Here is a 7,630-nt window from a genome sequence, read left to right on the forward strand (position 1 = left end):
GATATGGATTTGCCTTCCCTGCAGATAATACTTCTGCCAAAACTACCATCTGTGGACTTACAGGATGCCTTATCTACCGTCATGGTATCCCACACAGCATCACATCAGATCAGGGAACTCACTTCACAGCAAATGTAGTGTGACGATGGGCCCGTGCTCATGGAATTCACTGGTCTTACCATGTTCCCAATCATTCTGAAGCAGCTGGCTTTATAGAACAATGGAATGGCCTTCTAAGGACACAATTACAGTGCCAGCTAGGTGGCAATACCTTGCAGAGTTGGAGCAGTGTTCTCCAGGAGGCTGTATATGCTCTAAACCAGCATCCAGTGCATGGTACTGTTTCTCTCATAGCCAGGATTTATGGGTTCAGGAATCAAGGGGTGGAAATGGGAGTGGCACCACTCATTGTTACCCCAATGACCCACTTGCAAAATATGTTCTGCGAGCCTAGAGGTCTTAGTTCCAAAGGGAGGAATGCTCCCACTAGGAGACACAACACTGATTCCAATTAACTGGAAGTTAAAAATGCCACCCGACCACTTCGGGCTCTTCATGCCTCTGGATCAAGAGGCAAAGAAGGGAGTTATCAAACTGGCTGGTGTGATTGATTCTGATTACCAAGCGGAAGTCAGATTTATATCATATAATGCAGGTAAAGAAGAGTATGTTTGGAATACTGAAGATCCCTTAGGACATCTCTTGGTACTACCACCCCTGTGATTACAGTCAGTGGAAAACTACAGCAACCCAATTCCAACATGGCCCAGACTCTAGGAATGAAGGTTTGGGTAACCCTGTCAGGCAAAGAACCAGGACCAGCTGAGGTACTTGCTGAAGGCAAAGGGAATACGGAATGGGTGGTGGATGAAGAATGTAGCTCTAACTACCAGCTACAACCGTGTGACCAGTAGCAGAAATGAGGGCTATAATTGTTTTTAGCATTTCTTCCTTGTTTTGTTATACGTGTATGAGTGTATATATATGTATACATATATATATCTCAAATATCTGTTTTCTTTACTCTCTTATTCTGCTACTTATTGTAAACTATAAGATGTAAACAGGGCTAGTGTTTTCAGTTGTACTGCTGTTAGTTGTATCATGTTAGGCACAAATATGACTTTATAATTGTCTTTATGTAGAGATTATATATGGTTTAAGGAGATGTATACAGGTGCCAAATTGACAAGGGATGGGTTGTTATGTGTCTACTTGTCTAGGCCATGATTCTTAGTGGTTGAGCAGATATTATATAATCATCTTGCATTTTGTAATGTGATGCGAGCAGCCAATCAGTTGTTTCCTTTGGGATGTGGCCTACATCCAGTATATACAGAAGTTCTGGCAAAACTCGCCTTCTCTGGGGCCTGCATCCAACTCATCATCCTCTGACCTCTGGTTCATGGGATGTGACCCAGCAGCCTGATGTCTGACCTGCCAATTACGGGTTTGCCAGCCCCTGCAACCACGTGTCAGGAGAAGCCTCCAGCCCGACGTCTAACCCATGGATTTGGGACTTGCCAGCCTCCATAACTCTGTCCCAGCCTGAGACACTCCCCAAAGAGATAACCTTTATTTATATACTTGTAGCCGTTTTTCTGTGCATACATATCTGTTATGGATTGAATTGTATCCCTCAAAAATGTGCGTCAACTTGGCTAGGCCACGATTCCCAGTATTGTGTGATTTTCCACCATTTTTTCATCTGATGTGATTTTCCTATGTGTTGTAAATCCTACCTCTGTCGTGTTAATGAGGTAGAATTAGAGGCAGTTATGTTAATGAGGCAGGACTCAATTTACAAGATTAGATTGTATTTTAAGTTAATCTCTTTTGAGATATAAATGAGAGAAGGGAGCAGAGACATGGGGGACCTCATACTGCCAAGAAAGTAGTACCAGGAGCATAGTCCGTCCTTTGGATCCCGGGTTCCTGTACTGAGAAGCTCGTACACCAGGGGAAGATTGATGACATGGACCTTCCTCCAGAGCCGACAGAGAGAGAAAGCATTCCCCTGGAGCTGGCACCCTCAATTCGGAGTTCTAGCCTCCTAGACTGTGAGAAAATACATTTCTCTTTGTTAAAGCCACCCACTTACGGTATTTCTGTTATAGCAGCACTAGATAACCTAGACAATATCTAGATAATATTAATACTGTTTTATAAACTTTTATCACTTAATAGTATAAAATGAAAATATTTTAATATCAACAAATATGCATCTATGGTATCTCGTTATATTTAATGTTTGCATTGTTTTCCATTGTATGAGTGGACTATAGTTTGCAATCTGTAAATGCAGATTTTATAATCTACTGTTGTTGAACATTTAGTGTGGTTCCCATTTCCCACTATAGGGAGAGTGTTAGGTAGGATTATTACAATGAGTAAATGAAGAAATACATACGAAGCACCGAGAAGAGTGCCTGCCATATAGTAAGTGCTCAGTATTATTATTACTGTTACTTTCATTATCTACTTGCTGAGAATCAGTTCAGAAGTGCAGTTGCTAATCAGAGATTTCATCTAACTTTCATCCAAAAAAATCCATCTCCGGAAGTGAATGAAAATGCTTGTTTCCTGAGCTTTGCCAAGGCAGCGTATATTAGTCTGGCCCAACCAATAGGTAAAAAATTATATCTTGTTTAAATTTGCATTTCTCTGATACCTGTTGAGGTTATACAATTTTTTTTTTTTCACATATGAATCGGGCATTTATGTTTATCCTTTTGGGAATTACCTGTTCATGTCCTTTACTGTTTTTCAATTGGAGTGCTCATCTTTTCTTTTTGGTGACTTGTAAGAGATTTTTGTATATGCCGTGTTGCAGTTCTCCTTACAATTTACTGTTTGCCTTTAAAAGGTTTTCATGGTGATTGATAAACACAAGTTTTAATTTTTCTGTTTAATTATAAGCATCCTGATCTCAGGCTTGCATGTCGCTGTGAAGCTGAGCAGGTTTCAGTGTAGCTTCCAGACTAAGATGGACTTGGAAGAAAGGCCTCGTGATCTACTTCTGAAAATCAGCCATTGAAAACCCCATGGATCACAACAGTCCAATTCTGTTGTGCATGGGGTCGCCATGAGTCAGGAGCCGACTCAGCAGCAGCTAATAACAAGACCCAGGAGGTGTGCTGTGCCTCTTTTCTTGCACTGGAATAAAAAGCAGCAAAAATAAGAAGGATAAATTGTCATTGCCTCCCCCATCTCCACCTCATCCTGGAGATGCCTCCCTCCATATTTCCCCATGATTCAGTCATTAAAGGATTGATGCTTGGCACAACAGGGTTTTCTAGAACCCTGCTGTACCCTTCACATTGGCCTCAGTCTCAGTTCTGACTAGTCAGCGAGTATTCTGTTCCACTTTGTCAATACTTTGAATATCACCTCTGCCTGAGTACGAATATTGCTGGAAGCTCTCGCTTTACCTCCAGATGAGGCATCCGTCCTCTGTTTTGGAGTGACACAGCCTGCGTGAGCCCAGGTGAGGACACTAATTAGATCTGAGATTCAGTTTTACCATTCAGACCCTGAACCACTCACAGGCTTGAGTTAGGGCGAAACCCCAGAGCAGTGAGAGGCTAGTGGCTTCGTGTCTACTGTGACCACACAATCCCTCACTTCTCTCCTCTCCTCTCGGCCCTACTGCACTGCTTGGGACCTGGATCAGACCCTAATCTCCTCCCATCTGAGTGTTCCTGGCTCCAGCCTTTTTCCTTTTTCAATCCGTCCTCTGTAAGGCTCCCAGTTTAACGATCTTGAGTGTCTCACCTGGCTGATTAGCCCCGACAGTGCTATGCTGGGAGAAAGATACACCGTGTCTTTGAACAGAACCCTGATGGCGCAGTGGTTAAGAGTTTGGCTGTTAATCATTAAAGGTCAGCAGTTCGAATCCACTCCTTGGAAATTCTATGGGGCAGTTCTATTACGTCCTGTAATGTCTCTCTGAGTCGGTATCTATTCAACGGCACTGAGGTTTGGGTTTGTCTTCCAACATACCTGTGCTCAGATTTTTTTGCCTTGCCACCGTACTAGCTATTGACCTTGGACAAATTATGTAATGCCAGAGCCAGGGTTCCCTCTTATTTAAAATAGGGGTATTATCATCATCACTAATTAAACCCCTCAAGCCCTGACCTATAAGCTGCATTGTGTTGTTTTTGTTATCAGGTGCCTTCAAGTCTGCTCAGACTCATAGTGACTTTATTTATAACAGAAAGAAACTTACTATATATTGTTTATTGACTTTGTTGTTGTTGTTAACATGGAGCCAGAATCCCTCTGATAGAAAGACATAAAGGTCTGAACCAGGTCCTAGCTGTGTGACCCTGGGCAAATTATGTAATATCAGAGCCAGGGTTTCCTCTTATTTGAAATACAGATATTATCATTCTCATAGATTAAACCCTTCAGGCCCTGGCCTCTGTTATCGACATTATACTTATTACGTATTGTTTATCTCCTGTTGTTAGTTGCCATCAGGTTGATTCGAACTTATGGGAACCCTGTAAGTATGCAGTAGAACTGTGCCCAATAGGATTTTCAAGCCTGTGACCTTTTGGAAGCAGATCACCAGGCCTGTCTTCCCAGGCACCTCCGGGTGGGTTCGAATCACCAACTTTTCTGCTAGTTGTCAAGCAATGGTTTGTGCCATCCAGGAACTCTAGTCCTCTCCTCTGTTTTTGTTGTTAGGTGCCACCGAGTCTGTTCTGACTCATAGAGACCCTGTGTACAACAGAACGAAACACTGTCCAGTCCTGCGCCATACTCACAATGGTTGTTATGCTTGAGCCCGTTGTTATAGCCACTGTGTCCATCTATCTCACTGAGGGTCTTCCTGTTTTTTGCTAGCCCTCTACTTTCCCAAGCATGATGCCCTTCACCAGGGACTGATTCTCTACTAGTCCACAAACTCCTGCAGAGCAGAGACCTTGTTATATGAATCTTAACATCACCAGACAGTGCCTCTCTTGGTTCTTGCATGGCAGTTGGCCCTCAGTAAATAAATTCTCAGAGTGTTGAGCTGAATCAAGTTCCAAACACCAAAATAAGTGGTGAAAATGCAATCAATGCAGATGTTTCCACATCTGTGGATTATAGACTGAATTGATCTCCTCCTTAGATGGAAGTCAGTTGTTCTCAGGTGCCGTTGAGTCAGTTTCAGCTCATATGATGAATGAAACACTGCCAAGTCCTGCGCCATCCTCACAATCATTGCTACGCTTAAGCCCATTGTTGCAGCCACTGTGTCAATCCATCTTCTTGAAGGTCTTCCTCTTTTTTGCTGACTTGCTACTTTACTAAGCACAATGTCCTTCTCCAGGCACTGGTCCCTCTTGATAACATGTCCAAAGTACATGAGACGAAATCTCGCCATCCTCACTTCTAAGGAGCATTCTGGCTGTGCTTCCAAGACAAATTTGTTCTTCTGGAAGTCCATGGTGTATTCAATATCCTTCACCTACATCATAATTCGAAGGCATCAATTCTTCTTCAGTCTTTCTTATTCATTGTCCAGCATTTGCATGCAGGTGCACCTTAGTCCTGAAAGTGATGTCTTTGCTTTTTAACACTTGAAAGAGGTCTTTTGCAGCATATTTGCCCAATCCAATACATCCTTTGATTTGACTGCTGCTTCCTTGGGCATTGATTGTGGATCCAAGTAAAATGAAATCCTTGGCAACTTCAGTCTTTTTCCCATTTATCATGATGTTGCTTATTGGTCTGGTTGTGAGCCCTGGAACTTTTGTACACAATCCCAACAATTTCAGTAAAACACTAAGTGACTTTTAGTCTCTATAACTAGGAACCGTGGGCCAAGAATCCCAGCGCTTTTGCACCTTAACTTGGCAGCTGGCAAAATGAATTACCAGGCTGACCCCTCCCAACAAAGCACATGACTGACCACAGCTGTGCATGTTTTTTTAGCATGACTGCACCAGGACAGGGCTCCAAGCCACTGGGTGGAGCAATGAGCCCTGGGGAGAGAGCTTATGACATTTCCCCTATGATTTCAGAGGGGAAAGGAAAAGAAAAGAAAAATCCTTCTTTTTTTTTAATGAGTTGTTTCTGCTCAATGTCAATAGAAAATGTTGTACATAGTATGTACATGTATAATGCCTGCATGAATCTAGGATATGAAGCACCTCTACGGCGGAAGAGAATTTAAACCCAATGGTCCTAAGAATGAAAGCAAGGCAGACATTGCTTGTTAGTCCAGTCTCCTCTGTCCTTGCTAACAGAGTCGTAGTTTTATTTGGGGTGACAACATATGCAGCTACGAGACAATCTCCCAGCCTCCCTTAGAGGACTAGGTTTCAGCTGGTGAGACGTAAACAGAAGTGTTGTGTGGAACATCCTACTTAAAGGGAGAGGACTCCGTTGAAAGGTGTGCTCCATTTGGCTTCCTCTTTCCTTTGGTGGAATGTGAATTTGATGGCTGGAACTCCAGTAGCCATCCTGGAACTTGGGGTAACCTTGAGAATGGAAGCTACAAGTCAGGATTATGAGTCAGGATGAGAAAGAGGCTCTGTTGCCAACACCAAGGAGCCACCATACCAGACCCAGATGCTTAGCTTCCAGCATCTTTTGTGAAAGAAAAACCAAGCAACTAAAACAAAGCTTTCTATCTTGTTTAAGTCACATTTTTTCAGTTCAGTTTTCTGTTATATGCAGCTATTAATCCTATTCAAACAAGGCATGAATAAAGAGGCTTACCGTAGCTATTTTTTTTTCTGATGGTAGAAAAAATGGTAATAAATTCCCATGAATGGGGGATAGTGAAATAAACTGTTAGTGTATTCATACCAAAAAAATATTGTGGAGCAGTATAGTAAAGGTTCTTCATGTCATATTAAGTGGAAAAGACTTAAGGAGCTCAGTATGCTTAATTTATACAGCTGCCTGCCATAAACCACATATAAATGCAACAAAATTATTTCTAGAGATTCTTGGATGTTTGTAAATGTTTAGAAAAATGTATGGAATATATGACAAACTGATAGCTGTGGTTGGCAGACAATAGAATAGGGAGGTGGGGGGGTTAATTAAACTTTGTATGTTTGAGTATTTTACAACTACAGTGAAGGATTATGTCTTTCTTATGTAATTAAAAGTTTAAAAGAAATGAGATCAGTCATTTAAAACTAGTGGAATTTTAAAGTATCTCTGGCCAGAATCTTTTTAGGAAAAAAAGAAGGTGATTCAGCCTTGAAAAGGATTAGTCAGAGCCTACAGTATTAGGTTAAAATGAGAAGAAAAAAAAGACGAACTATTTTAAAAATAAAATGTAACGATTTTTTTTAAAAAAGCTTTTTCAAGTTCAGGAGATGAACGGGTCATAAATATATTTATGACCTTCTGAAAAAGTTGTTCTACCTGCCACTACTTTTTAACTGGCAGTTCTCAAAGGAAATTGCAAAAGACTCAGGGGAAACGTGGACACCCTCGAATGCACTTTCTTAGAGCTGGGGCAGCTCCCAAAACTTCCAGGTTCAGTGCATTCCACAGGCGAGGAAACAGAGACCTCGCAGCAGCGCTGTATGACGATTCCTGGAGGGAACTTTTGGACCTGGCCTTGAGCGTCAGCGTGAAAATGCACAGCCACTGACAAAATGAAAAAGAGGAT

Source organism: Loxodonta africana, chromosome 13, assembly GCF_030014295.1.
Source record: "Loxodonta africana isolate mLoxAfr1 chromosome 13, mLoxAfr1.hap2, whole genome shotgun sequence".
Classification (NCBI taxonomy): Eukaryota; Metazoa; Chordata; class Mammalia; order Proboscidea; family Elephantidae; genus Loxodonta; species Loxodonta africana.